At 37.8% G+C, this 27,065-nt stretch overlaps 1 protein-coding gene across 12 annotated transcripts in view; it reads left to right on the top strand.

Moving 5' to 3' along the window:
• The window catches only part of csf3r (colony stimulating factor 3 receptor), a 127,895-nt gene that overhangs the window by 41,901 nt on the left and 58,929 nt on the right, over positions 1-27,065 (top strand). For 7 of the 12 annotated variants that reach the window (XM_077598001.1, XM_077598003.1, XM_077598008.1 and 4 more), the window contains 2 exons: positions 186-357; positions 557-635. The gene's annotated coding sequence lies outside the window, so the exon portion shown is untranslated. Of the gene's footprint in view, positions 1-185; positions 358-556; positions 636-18,893; positions 19,088-27,065 lie in introns of those variants that run through there. The other 5 variants (XM_077598005.1, XM_077598010.1, XM_077598002.1 and 2 more) reach the window with 3 other exon arrangements.

The raw sequence follows: 27,065 nt of genomic DNA, 5'->3' as shown, positions 1-27,065 counted from the left end.
GGATGTGACTTTTTATATTTTTATATTACTTATTTATGTTTTTTTACTGGGAAAACACCCTTTTTGGAGTAGCACCACAAATTTGGTTATGCGCAGCTGTTGTATAATGACAATAAAGTCTTTTGATTTGATATGATTTGATTAAGCGGTTCAGAAAAATGAATGAAGGAATGTTTTTTTCCCAGTGTCACTCATCCTGATTATCCATTGATTTCACCTGTTGCTTCGGCCTTTGTGTTCCCTTGTGAGTCACTCAGCTGTTTTCCAAGCCTCGTTAGCCCACGTCTGTGCATGGACATCCATTTTGTTTGTTTATTTCTTTGTCAATGCCTCGTCCGTGGTCGCCCTGCGTCCCAGGTATGTTTAATTCTACGACTTTTGCTTCATTTTTTGTCATTTTGGATTCACTGCTTTTGTTTAAAACTCGTTTTTGAATAAAGCCTGAGTATGCCACTGTTCCTGGCTTCCCTGTTTCTCTGCGTTTGGCTACACCCCTCGTTTATGGAATTGTGGAATAAATATCTATGTTATCTGACGCCATATTTTCTCCACGCAGAATTCCAACTCCATGCTCGGCTCCCCCGTGAACTTTCCCGACGCATCGCCTGCCGAATCATCGCAATCGTGAGTGACAGGTGAGCGAAACCAGGCACGCCATAAACAACAAAACATGGGATTTTATTTTAGTTTTTGCTTCCGTGCTCGTTCCAAACCAGCCTTTTGATCCACAAACTAAGCCTGATTTTGCGCTGAGGTTAAATCGCTGTGTTGAATAAGATCTCCGGCGACGCGTTGTTAAAATTCAACAGCGGCAAACCCCGTCGCGACGTCTGTCTGTCATCCCTGCGCATAAATATACACTAGCGGTGATTTAATGCGGCTCGGAGTTCAAAGCGGGGTCCCGACGGGGTTTGAGCGCCGACGGAGGCTGAGGTGAGTGTGTTGTTTTTGCGAGGGTGTTTTCACTTTCAGTCCACGTGCTTTCTGTTTGAATGCCCGTCTTTAATGTTGGTAAATTTGACTTGTATTTCTGTGGTATTTACGTAATCGTCGACTTTGGGGGTGCCGAATTCTTGCTGGGGCAGCGTTGGATGATTATGATTATGAAAAAAATTGAATTTTCTTAGGAGGGACATTTTTGTTTGGCAAGGAAACGACGAATTGACGAATTGATAATTATTTTGATAGATTATGAAGTGAATAATTAGACTTTTTTTGTACAATTATTTTTGACTTACATTTTGCGTTAGAAAAAAAGTGAATTCAATGGAAAACTGTAATAAAAAAAAAATGTAAACTGGAAATAAAAATGAAATAAGTGCTCGTAGTTGGCTGTGATAGGCTCCGGCACCCCGTTACCCTCGTTTCCGAAAATTAATGAACCTAAAATTAGCCAGGATTTTTACTTTTTAATTAAAAATAATGAAATATTCACAGTTTCTTTCTTATTTTATCGTTTACTGAACAAATATAGATTAAAAAAATAGAAATATAAGATGTAATAGTGAGAGATATTGTTTTGTCAATAATTTCTTATTTCTCATTTATTGAACCGCTTTATTCTCGCTAGGTTCGCGGGGGGTGCTGGAGTCTATCCCAGCTAACTACAAACTACCATTAGGGGCAATTTCGAGTGGCCAATCATGCCTGTCTTTGGAATTTGGGTGGAAACCGGAGTACCCGGAGAAAACCCACGTAGGCCCGGGGAGAATATGCAGACTCCACACAGGGGGACCGATGGGGATTTGAACCCAGGTCCCCCACCGTGAGGCCGATGTGCTAAACACTCAACCGCCGGAATTTCTTAGAATAAATTTTATTATAGAATTTCAACGTCAATGTACTTGTTAAAGATAATATAATTTATAATAATTATTTAAAAAATGAAAAGTTGTATTAAGCGCAAGTACTGACTCTAATTAAGAATCCCAACAGAAGCCATTTTTATTATTTTCAGATGTTCCCCACTGTTACAATTTTTTTTCTCTCATTTTCCACCGCTGCTCGTACATAAAGTTCCATACGGCAACTTTTTTTTTCCGGGTGGAAATCTCAAAGTTTGCCTTTTGAAGTGAGTTTCCTTGCACTACCTCGCTTAATACTTTCATTCGCCGCAAACCCGGAAAAATACGAGTTGACATTTGAAACCAACGGAGGGAGCTTTGAAAATATTTAGCAAAGAAATTCTTTGAGAGGAGCGAAGAGTCAAGTGCTGTGTGTGTTGTGTGTATTTGTGTGTGTACATGTGTGTGTGTATATGTGTGTGTTGAGGCGCTCTCTCTCCGCCGCCGTTTCAAAGTCGCGATAAGATGTGACAGTCGATCAAACCTGGGCGATGGTTTTTGATGCCACCCATCCGTGGCGCCGTTATCTGCCTGGCATTTTGCTGTCGATGTAACCGAGAATCAATTATGAGTACACAAATATGTAAAAGATTTGCTTGTCTAAAGGTGCTCGCTGACAGTTTTGATTTGCTAAATAAATGCTGTAGTTTTTTTTCCTTAGAAAATAGGGAGTTGTCGAGGTGGGAAAATAAGCTGGATTGCTGCCATTGACGGCGGGAGACGTCCAAGGGATTTTGACTTGGAGGCGGGAATGGCTATTTTTGGGATTGGACGTCTGGCGCTGTTAATTGTGGTGAAGCGTGGGAATTTGATGGTGGGTAGACTGGTTTAAACTGTTTTGATGTCTAGAGTGTGTCAAAGTGGCGGCCTGGGGGCCAAATCTGGCCCGCCGCATCATTTTGTGTGGCCCGGGAAAGTCAATCATGAGTGCTGACTTTCTGTTTTAGGATCAAATAAAATGAAGAGTATAGATGTATATTAAATTTCCTGATTTTCCCCCTTTTAAATCAATAATTGTAATTTTGTAATCTATTTTTTCTGTTTTTAGTTCAAAAATCATTTTGTAAAATCTAAAAATTGATTTAAAAAAGCTAAAATAAACATTGTTTTAGATCTATAAAAAACTGAATATTCAGGGGTTTTAATCCAGTTCTTTTAATCAATTTATAATAAAAAAAATCTAAATATTATATCTAAAATGGTACGGCCCATGTGAATTCAATATCGGTTAATATACGAGAAAATACTACGGTAGTAATACTGTACTAGCTGTCCAATTAGTTTGGAAAAAATGTACAGTATTTAATAATGTAAGGAATTGGTTCTGTTTAGTTTTTTAACGTTGCTATTTCCGATTGTTTTGAATGCATTACTTTCAACATTCATAGACATCAATCATGTGGATCTTTCAGTAGTCGATGTCCAATCTATTTGAAATAGGAGCGTGACAGCGGATAAACGGACCTTCGTTTGAATAATCGTAATCTCCAATCACGTGGCTCTCTCACTCGTCGCAGGGAATAAACAACAATTCATCCGAACATTCGTCGACATCCAATCCCAATGCTCTCTCACTCGTAGAGTGGCAGCGAATGAGCATTTGCTCTTCAAACGGATTGGTCGTCTATCGCTTTGAACGCCAGTCACCGAGCGAGTGAACCCATCCCCAGAGTGCAGAGAATTGGCGTCCGTCAAGGACAAAGAGGAACGCGGCGGCCCCTCGCTCGCATCCACACCCGCGTTGACAAATGGGAAAGGACACGCATTAGGCCCGCAGCGTCGCTAGCGCCGTTTCCGAGACGCTAATGGCCGGCCTCACCTCCGTGCCGGCATCATCATCTCCGATTAGGAGCGGGGGGAATCAATAGTTCTCCCAAGGCGTCGATATCATTCGTCTTCGGAGGCCCAGGTGAATTCCATCTGCGGCCCACTTGCATCATTTACGGCATTCAGAACTTTGGCAATGTCTGTCGTCGGATTGAATCCCACTCTGCCATTAAACATATTCATAATCATCTTCCAGTTGCTCAGTTTGGCCGAGGTTAGCGGACCCTTCTCCGCCCTCGAGGGGCTTTTGGTGCTGATTTTTCTTAAGTGTCTCAAGACTGGATGAGTGCCAACAATTTTTTGGGGGGCTAATTATGAGGAAGCTAGTTTCCAATAAATACTTGATCTGAAATGGAGTTAGGATAGTTTTTGGAAATCAATATTGAGATTATTACTTTAATTTATAATGTATAACATGGACAAGAGTGCAATTTTTTTTCCACCGTTCATTGTGCATTCTTTGGGTAGTCTAATTTATATTCGGGTGCGACTTATATATGTATGTTTGGCTTTCATTGTGCGTTCGTTGCCTAGTACGGCTTTTACTCTGAAAAATATGGTAATTTGCTTGCTCCTAGTGCAACTTATACTTGTGTGCAAGTTATATATTTTTCCGCTTTCATTGTGCATTCGCTAACTCGTGCGACATACTCTAAAAAAATACAGTAATTTGCTCAGTACTTGAGTGCGACTTTTATATTTTTTTTACCATTTCATTGTGCATTAAATGGCTAATGTGATTTATACTCCGGTGCGACTTATGTATGTATTTTTACCTTTCATTGTGCGTTCATTGGTTCGTGCAACTTATACTCTGAAAAATACGGTAATTTACTTGTTGCTCGTGCAACTTATATTTTTTACCATTTCAATGTGCATAAAATGGCTAGTGCGACTTATACTCTGAAAAATACAGTAATTTGCACAGTACTTGTCTGCGACTTTTATATATATTTTTCCCCTTTTCATTGTGCATTCTTTGACCAGTGCGACTTTTCCGTTTCATTGGCTCGTGCGACTTATACTCAGGTACAACTTATATATTGTTTCCATTTCTTTGTGCATTAATTGGCTAGCGCGATTTATACTCCGAAAAATTACGCTAATATACGCTTGTAAATAATACTTAAACACATGCCCCCCTTTTTGAAGCTAATACAAATAACCCTCCCGTTGATCAGAATTTAATTTATTTTTATTTGTATCACACAACTCTATAACTGGCAACATCCAATCCAGCATGTCAATAATTTGGAGCCTAAACGCAACCTACTTCTCATTCCGCAATCCGTTATGACGGAATTATTTTAAGAAAATGTTGCCGGATGATAAATCAAACAGCAGTGTGTGTTTTAAATATTACTCCTGTCATATTTCTTCACACACATTTTGATGGATTAGCAAGAGTGGCATCAAGCAGCTGTCAAGTTGAATCAAAGAGAGCACTCTAATTCTCCGATCTTTCCGACAGAGCTTTGCCACGCCCGGCCGGCCTTTATTCTGCCAGTGTTCTTTGGGGGGGGGGGGCGCTGGAGTTGGCCACGGGCTGCTCAGACGTGATTAATTGCCGCAATAAAGCTCATTATGAAGATTAAGTAGGAGTTACAGGAGCATTATTGATCACTGTCCTTTAAATAACCTCAAAGTTGCTTGTTTGTGCACGATTGTATGGCGCCGGTCAATGCGGACGGCAACGTGAAATGTTCGTGGATGATTCCCGTTTGCCCGTTTAGTCTTATTGTTGTCGTCGTTGGATGTTACAAGTGAAGGCGCATAAGATTATAAAAGCTCAGTGACACGATTGCGTTCAGTTTTTTTGTGGTTTTCAAGCGATAAAACGCGATAATACGACGGCTAGATTGAATCTTTTGGGGATTGAACTAATTATCCGATATTTTTTTTATCCAGGGCAGGTGACTTTGGTGAAAGCAACTATTGTCTTTAACTCTTTGGTAGGGATAAATGAATTCATTCATTCATTTTCTGGGGGTGCTGGAGCCAATCCCAGCTAACTACACCTTGAATCGGTGGTCAACCAATCGCAGGGCATACCAAAACAAATGGCATCCAATCATAGCTAGGGGCTAATTTAGCGTGTTCAAACAGCTAGCCTAACATGCATGCTTTTAAGATGTAGGAGGAAACCGGAGTACCCAGAGAAAATCCACGCAAGCCCAGGTTGAACATGCAAACTCTACACCAGGGGTGTCAGACTCGGGTTGGTTCGCGGGCCGCTTTAACGTCAACTTGATTTCACGTGGGCTCGACCATTTTAGATATAATATTTAGATTTTTTTTTATAAATGGATTAAAAGAACTGGATTAAAAGCCCGTAATATTCAGTTTTTTATAGATCTAAAACAATGTTTATTTTAGCTTTTTATATATATTTGTAGATTTTACAAAATGATTTTTGAACTAAAAACACAGAAAACATGATTAAAAAAATTACAATTATTGATTTAAAAGGGGAAAAATCTGGAAATTTGATATACATCTATACTCTTCATTTTAATTTGATCCTAAAACAGAAAGTCGGCACTCATGATTGACTTTCCCGTGCCGCACTAAATGATGCGGCGGGCCAGATTTGGCCCCCGGGCCGCCACTTTGACACATGTCCTCTGAACGTTTTGGACCGAACTGGGATCGAACCGTCGAGCCCAGAAAAATTAGCAAAATAAATTGTTCATTTGACAATTGGTTTTAGACACAATAGACATTTCTATTCACTGCTAAGCAACAAACAAACGACAGTAATCATTTTTCAGCTGATTAAGAGCATTTAGTCTATTTCAAAGACAATAAAATATTTTTAATTAATTTGATGTCTAGGCAAGCACAGTTTGATTCTCTTCGTTCATCACCTTTTCCTCTATTCATTGTTTCTTTTATAATCGTCAGGATAACAAGTTGCTTTCACCAAAATCACCTGCCTCTGGATTTAAAAAAAATCTAATATTTCTTCAGCATTATCATACTGCGAACCGGTTATGACCCACTGTGCTGCTTAAATGGGTTGCAGTAGTCACAGACTTATCAAATAATTATATCAGTGATTAGGGAGACCATAAACCTTTTTTAATGTCAAGCTGGGAATTGTCAAACATAAATCTTCTATTCTTTGCACCTCTTTTGTCATTGGAATGCCGTCTTTTAATGTCTTACGCTTCCAGCCTCGTATTTTCACAAAAATATCTCAAATGAAAGCTTTTGTGTTTTACGATCACTAATCCGTGAACTAACGAGTGCGTTAATCTGGTGTCGAGTGTGTGTAACATAACATTTGAGTGTGCTGTTCTTTATCAAAGGTCGTTTCAAGGTCACCACTTGGTTGAGGATTACGGTAATCCCTCGAATATTGCGGGTTCAATTTTCACGGTTTGACGACATCCCAGATTTTTTTTTCTATGGATTTTTTTTTTGTAATTACATTTTTTTTAAATTGTAAATTCATAAAAATGTGAAAATCCACATTGAAACTCGCAAGCGGAAGCTCCTCCCCTTTCCTGTATAACATAACATTTGAGTGGGCTGTTTTTTATCCAAGGTCGTTTCAAGGTCACCACTTGGTTGAAAAATACGGTAATCCCTCAAATATCACGGTTTAACGACATTGCAGATTTTTTCTGGGGGAATTTTTTTTAATTACATTTTTTTTTAAATTGTAAATTCATAAAAACGTGAAAATCCACGCTGAAACTCGCAATCGGAAGCCCCTCCCCTTTCCTGCTTGCTACTAGGACTCAGCACTGAAGTAAAAAAAAAAAAATCCACAACGTTAGATTTGACAGCGGTGTTGTTGTCTATTGATGACAAAGTGACTCTCATCACCCCCCATCTCGCACCCGCATCCCCAATTCCTCCATTTAATGGTTGCACGATTCCGTGAGAATGTTTTAATTTCACGCAAGATCCCCTTTTGGTGTAGCGTCCGCCAGCGTTTATGTTAAGCGCAGCCACATTTTTCCCCCTATCAGCCAAACACGTGTTTTGTTAAATTAGCTTACATTAAATAGCATTCTTGCAGTGTTCTTTTTTTTATTCTTCAATGTTTAATCTGCATCTAGGGGATTGAATTTGCCATTCTCGCCATAATCTGCAGCCACAGGGGATTTTAAAAAAACAACGTGCCGAGTTTAATTGCCAAACGTCCAATAGTTGTGCTTGAAATTTGGGTTGCTGTTAGAGGAAAGGTTCGCCTTATCTGGTTTTTGGAGTCCCATGCGTCTGCCTTAGTTGCGACTTTTGGAGTTCAGCGATCAATATGGTTTAATCGAAATGGGAATGAAATAATGCCAAAGTAGCCCGCATCAATGAATGTGCTTATCTGCGGGAAAACAACTCCTGGTCCAGCAGCTGCGCTTTGCTCACCTGTAGATTAGGTTGAGTGAGCTGGAGAGCATGCGGGATGGTCTACGTAAATAAAGCCCGAGTTCAAATAGTTGGTTTTAACTTATCACTGGGAACGGTGTTGTGTTGTATTTAAATTAATGAAGGTATAATTTCAGCTAGGAAATCACTTTAGATTAGGAAAAGCAATTTTGGGAGAACTTTTGTGGTGGCTGAGTTTGTTGTGTGAGTGGGTTTTCTCTGGGTATTCCGGCTTCCTTCCGCTTCCCCAAAACATGCATGCTAGGGTACCTGGTTAAACAATATCACTTTAGATTAGAAAAATGCAATTTTGGGAGAACTTTAATGTTGGTTGAGTTTGTTGCGTGTTTGCCCCAGGCTTGCGTGGCTTTTGTCCGGGTATTCCGGTTTCCTCCCACATCCCCAAAACATGCATGCTAGGCTAGCTGGTTAAACAATATCCCTTTAGATTAGAAAAATGCAATTTCGGGAGAACTTTTACAGTGATTGATTTTGAGACACTTCTTGTTGTTTCTTCCTGCGTGGAGTTGTCATGTTCTCCCCAATCTTGCATAGGTTTTCTCCGGGTATTCCGGTTTCCTCCCACATCCCCAAAAACATGCCTGCTAGGCTAGCTGGCTATAACTTTAGATTAGAAAATGCAATTTCGGGAGAACTTTTACGGCGGTCAATTTTGAGACACTTCTTGTTCTTCCTCCTTGTGTAGGTAGGTTTTCTCTGGGTACTCCTGGTTTCCTCTCACATCCCCAAAACATGCCTGCTAGGCTAGCTGGCTATAACTTCAGATTAGAAAATGCAAAGTTTTACAGCGGTCGATTTTGAGACACTTCTTGTTGTTCCCCCCTGTGTAGACGTTGCCTGTTCTCCCCAGGCTTAGGTAGTTTTTCTCCGGGTATTCCGGTTTCGTCCAACATGCCTGCTAGGCTAGCTGGCTAGAACTTTAGATTAGAAAAATATAATTTCGGGAGAACTTTTACGGCGTTCGATTTTGAGACACATCTTGACTTCGCATGTTCTGCGTAGGTTTTCTCCGGGTATTCCAGTTTCCTCCCACATCCCCCAAAACATGCCTGCCAGGCTATCTGGTGGAACACTCTAAATTGCCCCTAGCTATGTTTGTCTCTACATCTCCTCGTGCCCTGCGATTGGCTTGCCATCGATTCAAGGTCCTACCCGATTGGCTACAGCACCCCAATGTAAGGATAAGCGGTTCATAAAATGAACAAATTGGTTTCATTGCAGGCTAAATGCTCTCCTGGCGTGGCCTGATAAGGTATGCGAACATGCACTCGGCTAGCGTCTTATCTCGCCAACATGCACACAACACTCCTTACTGGGGCAGAACCCCACCTAGCATTAGCGTTATTAGTGTGACAGTGAGAAGTAGGTTTTTTTTTAGCAGTTCGGGGAAGCCAAACTCCAAATGAGGTGCTCTGCTGTGCCTTAAGGCTGACGGGAAAACGTGAGGCTGGTGGCAATGAGCGGATTTGAGTGGCGGCTCGACACTTTCCCGACTCAGGTGCTGATATCCCCGGTCCGTCTCATTTGACAGCATATGGTGGCAGCCGGCGATGGATTGGATCTTCTGAGAATCCAATAAAAAAAAAAAATAAGGCTAAAAATGTTAACTGCCCGGAGAACCTTTCTATCAATCCATGCCATTATCGTGAATGTTTTATTTAGTGTTTTTGACTTTTAGCCCGTTTAGGTGGCGGACTCGCTGGAAATAAATGAGTTTTTGGACGATAAATACTCTTTGCTAAGTAGTGAAAAGAAATGTAAGATGTTTTGTTATGTTTGTTGTGTGGTATCAAAATGAGATATATGATGGGAATGTTCCACAAAGTAGTCAAAAACAGGAAGAACTACTACTGCTGTAAGTTTGGTAGCTGTCTTGAATTTTTAATTACTTTAGGGTAAGGGTGTCAGACTCGGGTTGGTCCGTGGGCCGCATTAACGTCAACTCGGTTTCGTGTGGGCCGGACCATTTTAGATATAATATTAGATTTTTTTAAATAAATGGATTAAAAGAACTGGATCAAAAGCCCTGAATATTCCGTTTTTTATAGATCTAAATAAAGTGTTTATTTGAGCTTTTTTTCTTAGTAAGGGAAAATCTCTGCCAAATTTTTCTTTAATTATGTTCCATATTAAATTGGAAAACACCTGTGCTTTAGGGGAAAAGTAACTAAGAATTTTTTACATAATTGAATGAAGTTGCTTTTCTTGTCATTGTACAAGTATAATGAGATTTAAAGCTTCAGTACAAAGTGTCCAAATAACAACAACAAACAGACAAATAAATAATCAATAAATAGTAACAGTAAATTAGTCGTCCACATAAGTAGTCAACAAGATAAATAAGTGCACTAATAACAACAAAAAAATGATAAATAATCAATAATAAAGAAATAAGTAATAAATAAGTAGTCAACAACATAAGTAGGGAATTGCACAAATAATAACAACAAACAAACAGATAAATAATCAATAAAGGCTAAAAATACATAAATAATCAATAAATAAGTAATAAACAAGTAGCCAACAACATAAATAAGTAGGTAAGTGCACAAAACAACAACAGACAAATAACAATAAATAATAAATAAATAAGTAATCAACTATTTAAATAAGTAGGGAAGTGCACATATAACAATATTTTAACAATTTAATTTATTTAACCATAAATAATAATAAATAAGTACTCAACTTAAGTAGTCAACAACTTAAATAAGTAGGGAAGTGCAAAAGTAACAACAACAAACAAACAGATAAATATAATCAATAAAGAATACAAAACATAAATAATCAATAAATAAGTAATTAATAAGTAGTCAACAACATAAATGAGTAGGTAAGTGCAAAAAACAACAACAAAAAACAGACAATCTTATACGTAACAACAAATAACAAATAAATAAGTAGTCAACAATTTAAATAGTAGGAAAGTAAGCAAATAACAACAACAACAAAACAGTTAAATAATCAATAAATGTATGTGTATGTATATATATATTTCAGCAAAACGCTTATTTATTTATTAACTTATTTATGTCTAAAATGTATTTTGCTGTGTCTGTATTCTCACCTTCTTGCTACTGTGACAGTGAAATTTCTCAATTACGGGATGAATAAAGTTATCTAATCTAAATAACAAAAAACATAAATAATCAAGTTTAATAAGTAAATAAAAAGTATTCAACAACATAAATAAGTAGGTAAGTGCACAAAACAACAAAAACAATCAAACGAACACATAAATAATCTGTAAATGTTCAAACTAAATAAACAATCAATAAATAATGACTAAATAAATATGTAATCCACATAATAAATAAGTAGAAATTGACATGGTTACATTGGTCTTGAATCGAATATATAAATAGAAAGTCATCATTCACCAAAAAATCGATACTCGACCGTTGCAAAATTGTTAAATTGGCGTAAAACCGACACCGCGGAAGTTGACTCTCGGTGCTAACAAAATGATGACATCGATAATTGCAAAGTAACTGTCAGGATGAAATTAGGCCAAAACTTGTCAAGTGGCGCGTAATTATTTCTGATGAAATTTCCCACCCAACTGCCCGGGAAGTCCAATCACGGCGGCGTGGCGGCGCTCTAACGAGAAGCAAAGCCACTTCACCTGTCGTGAACACTCACCCGCGTCAAACATTGATTAGCGCGGCGCTCTGCGATCAATCACCGGAGTAATAGACTCGCGGTCTGCTTGATAATTATGACGTCTCTGTCAGGAGCGTTGATTAGAAGGAGGCGGCGGCTTGATGGTGGCGAGCGTCGAGGTGTGACGGAAACCTCTGATGTTTCTATTAGCGCTTTCTTTATTACCTGTTTGGATATCAATGCTCTTGGGGATTGAAGGCTGAAAGACGATCAATTATGCGGATGGATTCGATTGAAACCACAAAACAAAGAGGCCGTATGATGAAAAAATGTATTTACGTGCATTATACTCTCTCTGCATTACAAATACCGTATTTTACGACTATACAGCGCATCGTATTTTTAGCCGCAGTGTCAGTAACGAGTGCTATTTCTGTATTTTACACACAAAGGACGCACCGTTTTTATAGACGCAGTCAGGCATGGCAAAACATACCAGCTTAAACATGCAGGCTACACCCACACGCTAAAAACACGTTTTTAAAAAGGCAACGGAAGCAAAACTGAGTTTGGTTGTACTTTATTTAGCCATTTTACAATGTACTCGCGTCATCGTCACCCACAAATCCATCAAAGTCCTCATTTTCTGTGTCCGAATTGAACAATTGTGTAAATGAGTCATCGAAAACGCTGAGTTTTATACGTTCGTCCAGGCGGCCACAATCCATTCGCAAATAGTAGCTAGCTAGTAGCTAGCGTAACTTTTCCAAGGCTGTCTTCCATGCTTCGTAAAGCTGTGTTGATGCCTATGGCCAGGCCACAATCCATTCGCAAATAGTAGCTAGCTAGTAGCTAGTGTAACTATTTCAAGGCTGTCTTCCATGCTTCGTAAAGCTGTGTTGATGTCGATCGCCAGGCCGCAATCCAATCGGGTGTATTGACAAAAGAACTACATATCCCAGCAGTCACTGCGCAGTACTTTTTCTACGGGGAAAATAGTAGAGTCGGGGGTTGCTTGCCATAGTTGTGAGAGCTGTAGAGGACGGTGTACCCTATCCACTGATTTATTTTATTTTATCGTGATATTTTTTTTAGTATTGGTCCATATATAAGGCGCACTGGATTATAAGGCGCCCTGTCTATTTTGGAGAAAATTTAAGACTTATGTGCGCCTTATAGTCGTGAAAATACGGTATATTAAAAAAATACTTCAGTCTTAGGACGGCAAAATTTTTCTTGCACTAAAACACCATAGCTAACAACTTTAGCCACATTTTTATCTTCATTCTTGTTGTATATAAATCTTTTTAGGACTCTTTATTTATGTCTACACTTTATGGTGAAGCTTTAGATCTCATTGTACTTGTCTAATGAAAAAAAATAACTTAAATCTTAGCACGGCAAATTTTTATCTTGCACTCGAACACCAAAGCTACTCACGTGAAGCTAACAACTTTAGCCTCTTATTTTTTAACCTTCATTCTTGTTGTATCTAAATCTTTTCATGACTACAGAATCATGTATGCACTTTATAATGAAGCTTTAAATGATATTGTACTGGTATAATGACAATAAAGTCATTCAATTCCACTAAATAAAAGCCAAATAATCAATCATGCTAATCGGCGACAATTCCCTCCTTTTGCATATTCCTGATAAAATTCCATCCTTTTTCACAAAGAACGTCTCCAAGTGCACTTATGTGGCAAATATTAAAAAGAAATGACGGTTCTGTTGGAAGTTAAGTGGTTCCATAAGCGCAATTGATGACTCCAAGGAGTATCGTGAAGGGTCCCGGCATCACCTTGAGGGTCCTATCTCCTTAATGATGTCACATAGAATGGCTTTTTTTCTTTTTTTCTCGCTTTGGGGTGCTGACGATTCGCCTAAATGTAGAAAGTCGTCTCGTAAAAGTAGAAGTATGGGTTGTACTCCTTATAATATTCAATGCTCGCTTACAGTTTGGGTCAAATTTGACCTATTTTCACATTTAAACAGCAGTCAATTCAATCAAAAAGATCCAAATATACCAACCCGCTTATCCTCTAGTGCCGCAGGGGTGCTTGAGCCTATCCCTACTTGTACCTGTGGGCAGTAAGAGGACAAAATGAGACAAACAACTATTCACACAGACTCATAACTATCAAATCGGCCTACCACGCATGTTTATGGGATGTGGAAGGTAAACAGAGTACCTCTGACTTTTTAGGGCACAGGTGTCAAAGTAGCGGCCTGGGGGCCAAATCTGGCCCGCTGCTCATTTTGTGTGGCTCGGGAAAGTAAATGATGAGTGCCGACTTTCTGTTTTAGGATCAAATTAAAATGAAGAGTTTAGATGTATATTAAATTTCCTGATTTTCCACCTTTTAAATCAATAATTGTCATTTTTTAATCCATTTTTTCTGTTTTTAGTTCAAAAATCATTTTGTAAAATCTAAAAATATATTTAAAAAAAAGCTAAAATAAACATTGTTTTAGATCTTTAAAAAACTTAATATTCAGAGATTTTAATCCAGTTCTTTTAATCCATTTATTTAAACAAATCTAGCTATAGATTTATATTATATTTCCTTATTTTCCCCCTTTTAAATCAATAATAGCAATTTTTGAAACAATTTTTTCTTTGAGTTTCTAGTTCAAAAATCTTTTTGTAAAATATAAAAATATTTTCTGTTTTCCACTTGAATATGGAACATAAAGAAAAATTGGGTTTCCTTTTGAAATTGATTAAAAGATTTTCCCTTATTAAGAAAAAAAGCTCAAATAAAGACTTTTTTTTAGATCTATAAAAACTGAATATTCAGGACTTTTAATCCATTTATAAAAAAAAATCTAAATATTATATCTAAAATGGTACGGCCCACGTGAAATCAATATCGGTTAATATACGAGAAAATACTACGGTAGTAATACTGTACTAACTGTCCAATTCGTTTGGAAAAAATGTACAGTATTTAATCATGTAAGGAATTGGTTTTGTTTTTAACGTTGCTATTTCCGATTGTTTTGAATGCATTAGTCCAGCCCATGTGAAATCCAGTTGACGTTAAAGCGGCCCGCGAACCAACCCGAGTCTGACACCCTTGTTTTAGGGGTTTGTTTTCTTTTTACCATTTTAACCGCTCACCTCATTTCCACTCTCCTCCCACAAAAAAAGCTTCTCACATGCGACTTAAAAGATTTGTGCACCCGTCCTCCACTATCTCCTCTATTGTAATTAGAAAACAGCTTAGCCAGGTACTGATAATGGCTAGCTCATCTGTAATTATCAAGCCGACAACGTGCTGCCCACACACTCCGAAACCCATTAGATGACCCACCCACCCCCCTAAAAAAAAAAAACCTGGCCACATTGGCGTCACATTGATTTAATTCTTTTGTGTGAATATCCATCTTTTCATTCCCCGCCTTCGTCGCCGCTGTTCCGTGCAGATAAACACTTTCGTTATTATTGTTATTGTTGTTGTTGTTGTTTTTCCGCTTTTTTTGTTTGCAGCAATTATTGCCTGAGGATGCTTTGGGAATGTACCTTGACTGTCAATGAGGGAGAAAATGGGGGTGGTGGGGGTGTCGGAGCATATTCTCCCGCGGCCCCCGGGAGCGTCTGCTTCAGATACAAGCTATGCATTTGTTAGATTGTTATTATCGTACAGCATCGGCTGGTTGTTTCGCATTGTTGAAGGGTGCTTTAACCGCACAGTTTAAATGTCACCGATGCGTACGTTTTCAAGCGACGACTGGCTGGAGTGATAACCAATACGGACGGAGGAAAGGCCATTCGGGTCACGGGCTCAAATGGAATGGAAAATTCTAGATTTCAAGACTATGTTAACCCGCTTTTAGGGCAAGTGACTGTTTTTAAAAAGGAAAAAAAAATTGAAGCTAATCTGGGATTTTTGCTAAAATTTTATGACCTTATACGTGTATACCAGGTGTGGAATTTAATTTTATATACATATTGGTTAATAATTTTTGTTATTTAAAATGTACATATTTTTTAATATATTATATTTTGCATGGTGACATGGTGGTTGAGTGGATAGCGCATAGGACTTGCAGTTCCGGGGTCGAGGGTTCGATCCCAGATGGGTCCTCTCTGTGTGGAGGTTGCATATTCTCCCCATGCTAGTGTGGGTTTTCTCCGGGTGCTCTGGTATCCTCCCACATATCAAAAACATGCACGGTAGGCTAGCTGGCTAACAGTTAGCAACATGCAAACTGGCTAGGCTAGCTGGCTAACAGTTAGCAACATGCTAAATGGCTAGGCCAGCTGGCTAACAGTTAGCTATTAGTGATTGGTTGTTTGTCTCAGATTGGCTGGACACTGATTCAGGGTGTCCCCTGTGGTTAGCTGGAATAGGCTCCAGCACCCCCTGCGACCCTTGGGAGGATAAGCGGTTCTGAAAATGACTGAAATGCAGCATTAATGTAATAACCTAATAAATCTAAAGCGTGACCTCTTTTTGGGGAAAGATGCCATTACATGAGACAGTTGCTCTCCCCCTGACGTCACGGTTATTTTTAATAAATGGGTAAGCGCGATATTCACATGCGAGGATTGGTGACCTTGTCAAGGTTGAATGAGAAAGACATGGCCTGCAGAAAGAGACGCTTGCATTTGCGGCCATTCGTTTCGGCATGTGAGCATTTTTCTGGGGTGTCCAAATTCATTTTGACTGGGGATGGCTGGCAGTGATATATCTACGTGCAGCTATTAAGTTAATTGTTATTATTCTGTGTTTTTTTTTTAAGATTAGATTAGATTAGAACTTTATTTCATTCCCTTGGTTGCAGTAGCAAAACAGTAACAAGCACAGACACAGAATTGTAGACCTAGTTTTGGTAAAAATGAGAAAGTCCTAAAAATTGTTAATAAATGGTTGTTTGGAAAGGTTAGAATTGATTAAAATGTGCATTTGTTTTTTGTATTGTGTGAAAGCTGATTTGAGATCAGGGCCATGATTAATCAATTCAATGGATGTCAAATGAATTAAGAAAAAATATATTCAATTTATTAACAGTGCTGGTCTAAAAATATTCCAAATCATTTTTGGTGGGCCAAATTGGTTTGAGACTGTTTTAATTTTTTAATTGTTTTAAAATCTGTTTAATAATATTATTTAATTCAATAAGACAAGTGTAAACATTCACTTTTTCATTGATTTAAACTAAATTTCTCTACTTTTAAATGACAAAATACTGTCAAAAAAATTATTTTTTCAGAGTAAATGTTAACATTTTATGGATCTAAAATATGTTTTGTATTTATTTTAATTGCATCTAAAACAAAACGAAAAACCAGTAAATCGTTCATGTAATCAAAACTAAATTATTACTCGCTTTAAAAAAAAAATCTAATTTAATAAACATTACATTTTGAATGTGTTTTTTTACATAAATCATTATCACCCAGAGTAAAATAACATTAAATAAGGTCACTTATATAAAAGACCATAAGTTGGTCCATCATGAATGTACACAGTGAAAAATGGACTTTTGGCAAACCCTCTTTGACAAACAAGTCATTTTTAATAATTTATTTGTCGCCCTTTGATACGTATCAATAGCTTGGACGCCAATAGCTGACCAATCCATATAAACTGGGAGCTCTGGCAGCGAAAGCTGGCCATTGAGTTGAATTGCGATTGTAAGTGTTAGTGCTTAGTATGAGAAAGTACTCAAACGTGAGTAATCGTGGGCCATAAAAAAAGTATAATAATAGTAAATTTTAAGCTATTAAAGCTACCACAACACGGCCATAAAAAATGTCATGGAATGGTCTCCAAGTCCATTTAGGGCTACCAAATCGCTGTCCAGGTCCAAGTGGGCCTTTTAAGGGAGCACCGCAACACACAGAAGTTGTCACTCGGAGTGGGAACCGGGGAGCTCTTTACATGAGGAGAGGAAATTACATTTTTAGAACATTTATTCCCGCTCGAGCCCATTCTGCCGAGCCGGGGGGCTTGTTTGTCTCCGCCGAGGAGACGAGGGGGGGGTTTGCGTTACGACATGCTTTTCATTTTGCTTCTTCCTTGGAGAAAGCGAGAGGAGATGGGTGGGGGGGGGGTGAGGGGGGGTCGACTTTTCTGTCAAAGGCGGCGTGGTGAATCCTTACCGTGTCTTTTGGGACAAAGCTCGGCAGGGGTGGCTGCCGAGTGCACTTCATCACCTGGAGCGTGAGAATCACTTAGCGTAGCGTGTGCGTTTGGAGGAGCCGTAAAGCTCAGAGGTTGACACCCAAGGACGTGGGGACTTCATGATACTAAAGACAAGTGCGCCTTTGCCCCAATTTTTAACACCGCAGCTCATTTCGTGCTTATTGTTTGATTGGGGCCTCATTTTTGCGAGGTGTATTTTGGTTTGGGGCGGTACGGTGGAGGGAGTGGTTTGTGCGGTGGGTTCGTAGTTCTGGGTCGTGGGTTTGAGGCCAGGTGGGTCCTGACTGTGTGGGGTTTCTGGGGGTTATTACGGTTTGCCGTCATGTCCCAAAAAAATGAATCGGATTTGGAATTTTAATTGAATCTGACATTGGAATTGAATTTGGCATTGGAATTTAATTTGGAATTGGAATTGAATTTGGCATTGGAATTGAAATTGAATTTGGAATTGGATATGAATTTGGAATTGAAATTGAATTTGGAATTGGAAATTGGAATTGGAAATGAATTTGGAAATTGGAATTGGAAATGAATTTGGAATTGAATTTGGAAATTGGAATTGGATATGAATTTGGAATTGAATTTGGTATTGGAATTGGATATGAATTTGGTATTGGAATTGGATATGAATTTGGAATTGGAATTTAATTAGGAATTGGAATTTAATTTGGAATTGGAATTTAATTTGGACTCGAATTTAAGTTGAATGCTTTTATTGTTATTCTAAAAGTATATTCAGATTTAACGCTTTCACCATGATGTGCCCAAATAACAAACACAAATAAATGATCAATAAATAAGTACCCAACATAATTGGGGAAGTGCACATACATGCTCGGCTAACTCGCTAACACTTTAAATTGCCCCCTATCTATTAATGATTGATCATCTGTCTCCTTGTGCACTGCAATTGGCCGGCCACCCATTTAGGGTGTCCCACGCCTGGTGCCCGTAGTTAGCCCGGTATAGGCTCCAGCACCCCTGGCGAAAATAAACGAATGAATCTCAGTGATTGTGTCTTCCTCATCCGCTCAGTGCCAAAAGTTTGTGAGGAAAACTGGAGGAGCAACAAAACAAAAAAAACACCTTGAGCCTGCCTTTCCTGCATCAATCCCTGACAAGCGATGCACTCATCTAAGCTCGCTCCAGGGAAAAAAAAATGGCTGGACAGCTGCCAGGCCCGCTAGGTTTGGAGGTGTCTCCCACTCCGTGAAAACACGCCAGTTGCCTTCTTCCCGGCCAGCAGACGGAGCTTGAAAGGTGCCATTTTTTTTTTGACCGCGTAAACCACAGTTCCTCCGCGGCAAGCCGATTTCAAGGCGCCGGGGACGAGAAAATCTTCCCCGTCTCCAAAAGTCGATTAAAGCCAACAGCTGTGATTCAGGCGCTGCCATGCAATCAACCTGGCTCCAAAATCCCCCCCAAAAAGTTTCATACCAGACGTTAAAGTTATCGCAAATAGTTTTTTTTTGCGCGAATTTATCTGGAAAAGGCCAATCGAGAACGCCGTTTCCCGGCGGCCGGCAAATAAATTTCCATGGAGAAAGATGGGAAATCAATAGCTGCATTCTGCTTCTTTTAGGATCCTCGCAGTCGCTTCTGAAAGTGTAATTTATCGAACCTTTTACCCTAATCACACGCATTGGCTATAATTACAAAGCGTGACAGCAGTTTTTTTTTCTTTGCTGAATGCTTTTCCTGGAATTTTTTTCTTAGCGCATCGAGTTCTGGCAGATAACGACTTTTAAAAGTGCTTGGTTGCTTCTTCGGGTCTCGTTACAGAATGGCTTGATGCCTTCTGAAGGTTTTAGCTGTGGCTTTCAATTATCTAAAATTATGGCAATTAAATATCATTCATTCATTCGCCCCTTTCTGTCAAAATGTTTTTTGACGTCTGGCCCGAATATAAGACGGTGTTTTTTGCATTGAAATTAGATTGAAAAGGTGTCGTCGTCTTACATTCCCGGTCTAGACATTTTACTCATTCAACGCTAGATGGCGCTAAATATATTTAAAGCGAAAGCTGAACACTTTGATGGTTAATGCAGTTATCGCAATTTTGATGTTCGTTTACATTTTAAAAACGGAAGAAATGTATTGTATGTGATTGCACTTTTACATATTTAAATGGCAGCCATTTTTGCATGATTTTAATGAGGCTATTTCTCTTCAATATATCGTTATAATCATTTGTTTCAGATGTACCGCAAATATTTTCTGTATAAAAATTGAATCTGGTGCTCAAAAAGCCTTCAAACTTGAGTCTTGAAAAAGAGGGGGTCGTCTTACATTCGCAGTCTAGACATTATACATATTCAACGCTAGAGGGCGCCAGATATATTGAAAGTGAGTGCTGAACACTGATGGTTAATGCAGTTATTATAATTTTGTTGTTTTAGTTTGTTGTTCATTTACGTTTTTAAAAAGCAGAAGCCAATCATTTTTAAAAATGTGATTGCACTTTACATATTTGATTGCAGCCATTTTTGCATCATTTGAATGAGGCTTTTTCTCCAATATATCGTGATAATCATTTGTTTCAGATCTACCGCAAATATTTTTTGTATAAAAACCGAATTTGGTGTTGAAAAAGCCTTCAAACTTGAGTCTTGAAGAGGGGGTCGTCTTACATTCACGGTGTAGATATTATACCTATTCAACGCTAGAGGGCGCCAGATATCTTTAAAGCGAATGCTGAACAATTTGATTAATACAGTTATTGCAATTTTGTTGTTTTATCACAGTATTTTATCACAGGTTCATTTACATTTAAAAAAACAGAAGCCATTCATTTTCAAAATGTGATTGCACTTTACATATTTAAATGTCAGCTATTAAGATATGATAGACTATTTTTGCATGATTTGAATGAGGCTTTTTCTTTTCAATATATCGTCATAATCATTTGTTTCAGATCTACCGCAAATATTTTCTGTATAAAAACCGAATCTGGTGTTCAAAAAGCCTTCAAACTTGAGTCTTGAAAAAGAGGTCGTCTTATATTCAGGATCGTCTTATACTCGGGCCAAGTTACAAATTTAAAAACAAAAAAATGGTTTTAAGGTATTTTATTCAGCATTTCGTATTCACCACTCGCTTGCTTTTTTGCACCCTCGCCCTGTTTACAAGCGCGCACCCTCGTATCAGCGGATCGTGCGGAAAGATAACACGAACGTCGTCCATCCTGAGCCACGCGGATATTTTGCGGAGGCTTTGTGAGTGACGCCAGGAGGCTTAATATAAAGCTAGTGGTGCCACCGATGGCAAGAAGGAGTAAAAGGAAAACATGTCCGTTTTTTGCTTTGCTAAAGCCTGCCAGTGGGCGCTAGAGAAGAAAAAAAACAGACTTCATGAAATATCTATCACTTCACGCTTGGAAAGGCGTGTCATGTTGAAATGGCTTGAGGTTAGGGAATTGCGGGTTGCATCTCATGTTGTTCGGGGGTTTTTTTTTGCCTCACTATGGTTTGCTCACTTATTCGTGTCTTGGTTCAGAAATTAACTAATACATTAATCCCTCTAATATCGCAGCTTCAACTATCGCGGATTCACTACATAGCGTTTTTTTTTCTGGGGGAATTTTTTTTTGCTAATTAAGTTTTTTGTAAGTTCATAAAAATGTGAAAATCCCCCAAAAATAAAAACATTTTTAAATTTGGGTGACCCTACTTTGCGGTTTTTCGTTTATCACGGCCATGTCTGGTCTACATTAACCGCGATAATTGAGGGATTACTGTACTAGTCAAATCTATGTTGAAAACATAGGTCGCTATTTTAAATAATCACAATTAAACCCAAATAAAGTTCAGCTGTTCTAGTAGGCTTTTCTTGTTTTTTGTATTATTTTATTACGATTTGTTACCTTTAGGATCATACCTACATACACTTACTTTGTTCCAGTTAAATTGCCAGCGGAGCTACATTTTCCTAGGTTATGTTATGCTACACTATGTTATGCTGTGCATACAGTTAGGATTCTAAAAATATATTTTAAAAAAGCTAAAATAAACATTGTTTTAGATCTATCAAAAACGGAATATTCAGGGCTTTTAATCCAGTTCTTTTAATCCATTTATAAAAAAAAAATCTAAATATTATATCTAAAATGATCCGGCCCACATGAAATCAAGTTGACGTTAAAGCGGCCCTAGCATATACCTTTTGACATTGAATGGTCGCTGCCAGTCCAAAAAGATCAGACACCTAATGCCATCAATTAAAAGCCGACAAGTTTTTATTATTGCTGTCGTTAATTCGGCTAGCTCGACTTTTGCAAATTCCATTTCACATTTTCATCGACATCTAAGCACTTGTTCATACGTCGCTTCAGTAAATCAGTGAACAAATTCCCTGGTATCCTTTTTTTTACGACCAAAGTGTTCTTCCGACAAGGAACAAAAGCCAAGCTGAATAAGCGCAGTGGCAATTCGTAGCTTTCAACACTTCACCGCCAAAGACGACGCAAATCCGCCACCGCTGAGCCGCCTTGATTGCATCAGCGGAGTGGCGATGAAATCCAATCAGAGCAGTCGACGCGTTGGGGAAAAAAAGTGTCCAGACTCGAGGCTAGGAATGAGCTCGCAAACGGACAATTGGCACAGGCCGGTGATTGGGGGCAGGAAGTAGATACCCAAAGGTCACCTGACCAATCCTCGTCGGTGTCCAATCTTATTAGCGCGACAGAGTTGGATTGAGCAAATCTACTAGTGCTTCTTTTTTCGACTTTGTCGGCTTGACGTAATGAGATCTATTACGACAGCTTTGGCAAAATTGGAACAAGGAATGGCAATTTGGGTTCGTATTTTATATAGATAAAGTTAGGTTAGGGTTTTTTTTGTAATTGTATTAATGTTGGTTTCACTTAAATAATCTTTTCTTGAGATTTGACATTGCTGTGTGCAAATAAATAAATAAAAATAAAAGTTGCAACAATTAATTGACTAGAAATGTAATTGATGATTAAATTCATTGAGAACTATTAGTCAAGAAATTATTTCCAAAATATTGATTTAAAAATAATCGATTTTTTTTTTAAAGTATCCTTATACTTTGTCTTTTTTTTGTGGAACTAATTGATTATTAAATTCATGGATAACTATTTCTATTAGTCAAAAAAATATTTTCGGACTATTGATTTAAAAATGATCTAAAAAAAAAAGTATACTTATTCCCTAATAGTGTCTTTTTGTGAGAAAAAATATAATCATACCATTAAAAACCAATATAATATTAATACACTTCCTATTTGGCTGTTGTCTTAAGTGTGCAAATAAAATACAAATAAATGTTGCCACAATTAATTGACTACCCGGCTAATTGATTATTAAATTAATCGATAACTATTGATTTAAAAATGATCTAGAAAATAAGTATACTTATTCCGTAATAGTGTTTTTTTTTTGTGGAAAAAAATAATAATCATACCATTAAAAAAACTACATAATTTTCATACACTTTCCTATTTGGCCGTTGTTGTCTTAAGTGTGCAAATAAAACAAAAATAAAAGTTGCCACATTTAATTGACTACCCAGCTAATTTATTATTAAATTCATCGATAATGATTTCTATTAATGAAGTAATTATTTGCGGACTATTGGTTTAAAAATTATCACCCCAAAAAAATTTAAAGTATTTTTTTTTAATACTTTAATAGTATCTTTTCTTTATGGGAAAAAAATAAATCATACCGTTAAAAACCTACATAATATTCATACACTTCCTTGTTTTAAGTGTACAAATAAAATTTGTGTCCCCATAGTTGACCGGGATAGGCTTCAGCACCCCCCCCAACCCTTGTGAGGATAAGCAGTTCAAAAAAAATGAATAAATGTAGCTCAAATCTTTCTAATTTTTTGATTTCAAAGAAAAATATTCATATCTCAAGACGCCAGACCAGAAAACTCTCCAAAAAGTCAAAGTCCGATTGTTCTGTAGTTCGCTTTGTGATAAACTAAAAACCAGCCCCATATTTGCATGGTACAACAACACTTGTATTCGACTTTAAGGTTTCGAAATAGTCGAACAAATGCGCAGTGACAGGACTCTGAATAGAATTCGATTATAAAATCAATGCGCAACCCGCCGTCAGCCGTCAATAACCGCGTTTGCCGAAGAACCGGCGCCACCTGCGTCGATAACCAAACAAGCTCACCTTGTCTTTTTTTTTTTTACCGCGGCGGGAGGTCGATGGGAAAAACAGCAGGTGAATCTTGTGTGCGCCGCCGCCATTTGTACGCGTAATTGTGTGACAGTTCACGTAATGACTTGCGCTTTCCTTCTTCATTTCTTTTACCTCACGAGCGCAGTCTGATGGAACATCGCCAAGGCGCTTGAAGAGGGCGCAATCGATAATCTTTTCTATTTAGAAGCGAGCAGGTTGCCTCGGAATGGGGTGGGGCGGGGCATCCGGGATGTCAAGGTCCAATGAGTGGTGTTATTTATGTCAGGGTTTCGGGTTTTGGACTACACGGGAACGTTTGGAGGCGGTGGCGGGGAGCCGGAGATGGAATTATGGCATTATTTTTGAAAATTGTTTGTGGGGATGGTTGACGCCATCTGTTGATATTCAATTGAATGCTTTTATTGTTATTAAACGAGTTTAATGAGATTTAAAGCCTCACCGCCAAGTGCAGAATGACAGCAGGAAAACAAACAGACAAATAAATAATCTGTCAATAAATAAGTCATAAATAATCAATAAGAAATAAATTAGAAATACATAAGAAATAAATAATCAATAAATAATCAGTAATAATCAATAATAAATCAATAAATAGGAAATAAATAAGAAATAAATAATCAATAAATAAACAGTAAAAAAACAATAAATAAGAAATAAATAATCAATAAATAAGAAATAAATAAGCAATAAATAATCAATAAATAATCAATAAATAGGAAATAAATAATCAATAAATAAGAAATAAATAATCAATAAATAAGTAGTCAACAACATTTACAGGGAAGTGCACAATAACAACAACAACCACAGACAAATACATAATCAATATTAACAACTAATAGATACTTAATAAATTAGTAACAAAGCATATATACATAAGTAGTAAACAACATAAATATTTAAGGAAGTGCACAATAACAACAACAAACAACAGACAAATAAATAATCAACCAATAATAAATATAACTAATCAATACATAAGTGATGAATCATAAATAAACAAGTAGTCAACAACATAAATAAGTAGAGAAGTGCACAATGATAACAACAAACAACAGTCAAATAAATAATCAATCAATACTAACAATAACTAATCTATAATAAATAAATAAGAAATACACAAGTTTTAGTCAACAACATCAACAACATAAATAAGTAGGGAAGTGCACAAATACAACAAAAAATAAACAAATGAACAGATCCTTTTTTAATATTGTTATTTTTCTTTTCTATAGATTGTTTTGTTTATTTAATTTTTGAAAATTATTTGGTCATTGTTCCTTAATTATTGAAGTGTTATTGAAAAGTATTCAGAACAAACGCTTTATGGCCAAAAGGCAGCTTTTTACTTCAATTTGGAGGTTATTTAGCTAAGCTTTACTAACAACATACACACCCACCCACCCACACACACATACACACACATTCCCAACAGTGGGCATGAAAGCCTTTCTATCTTTGATGCCAGTCAGGCAGCCCTTCAGTCCTTCTCCACGGCGTTCTCTCTCCACCCACGCATGCCTCGCTATCGACTCCTAAATTAATCTCTGTGATTAAACTGAGCAGGAAAGTTTGACAGTTCTCTTGCTTGTACTACAAACACAAAGATTTAGCCACTCCAACTGCGTGTGCATGTGCATGTGTGTGTTTGTGAGTGTGTATATGTGAATAAAACTCTGCGACTTGGCAGGCGACAAACGATACATGTTGGCAGTTTACGATCATGTTTCAGTGACGGTGGTAGACGTCCAACCAAAATGGATTGGATGTTTATCACTATCAATGTTTTTTTTTAATCAGGTAGTTGATGTTTTTATTAGATGAGAAAACAAAGTATAGCACAAATTAATTTATAGCTTTATTACCTATTAAAATGCTTAATGAACATATAGTAACATCCCAGAATAAACCCAACACTAACCGTTGAGTCGAATAACTTAAAAAGTTAGGACATCCAATCTGTATTCGAATGCAAGATCAAGTTAGGAAATAACATTTAAGCAGCCCCCGTTCGTGATTGACTTTCCAGCTGCCGTCATTTCCGACGGCGCGGACGTTTGGCGAGAATCAAATCCGTTTGTGTGTCTGAATAGGTCCTGATAACAGAAAAAAAAGAAAAAAACAGGCAGCCATCGTATGCGATTGTGTGTATTCAATGTTCCGCGCATTCCTCATTTCCTGCTTTTTGTACGGGACAAAAGAAAATGACTCGCTATTCAGGTTTGGCTTGGGTTGGAATCAGGGAACTTTGTTGTTTGGCTTTTGTTTTTGGCGGGATTGTCAGAGTAAAGTCACTTCTAGTCTAAAAAAATTATATTATAAAAGCACTAGTGTGTTATAATAGGCTGAATGAAGGTGGAGACATAGTGTTGGAATAATGATTCAAACCTTTTAAATCATTATTAGTAATATTTAATTAAAAAAGGAAAAACATCTTTCAACAAACTCTGCCTACAACTTGCAAGGAAAATGCGCTGTGACGTCGTCTTAGCCCCCAGTGCATTCTGAATTGCAGTAACTGAATCATTGTATTTAATCGCGACACTCGAAAAACATGGTTATGTAATCAGTACAATAACACCCTCGCTGGTTAGAAAACAACAGTGTGAGGAATGCTTTCAAGGTAAACAAAGCAAAGCCGTATTTTCAAACAATAATGCGATTATCGCCATCTTCTGCTGGAGTCCCGTCAAAACAGTCCCGTTGTGTTCTGCCGAAAAGCGTGTGTGAAAACAATGTGTCCTCGAGCTGTGGGGCCTTGAGGAGACGATGTGGAGGAAAAGTGTCCGTGGTTCATGAATTGGTTTATAGCCTTATTACTTATTGAAAAATGCTTACAACACATATAGAATATTCCATAATAATTCTAACATTCCCTCCTTTTACTATATGTTTGTTATTCATTTTATGACAAATTCAAGAGAGAGAGATATCACCGTTGGCTGTTTTAATTTTACCCGCTTAGGCTCTACTCGTTCGGCAGGTCTGAAAATCAGAAAATAAGATCATTTTCGTCCAATCCATCCTCGTAATTACCATGCTCCTGGAATTCACTG

The sequence above is a fragment of the Stigmatopora argus genome, chromosome 4, assembly GCF_051989625.1.
Source record: "Stigmatopora argus isolate UIUO_Sarg chromosome 4, RoL_Sarg_1.0, whole genome shotgun sequence".
Classification (NCBI taxonomy): Eukaryota; Metazoa; Chordata; class Actinopteri; order Syngnathiformes; family Syngnathidae; genus Stigmatopora; species Stigmatopora argus.
This window is presented reverse-complemented; position numbering and strand designations above follow the sequence as displayed.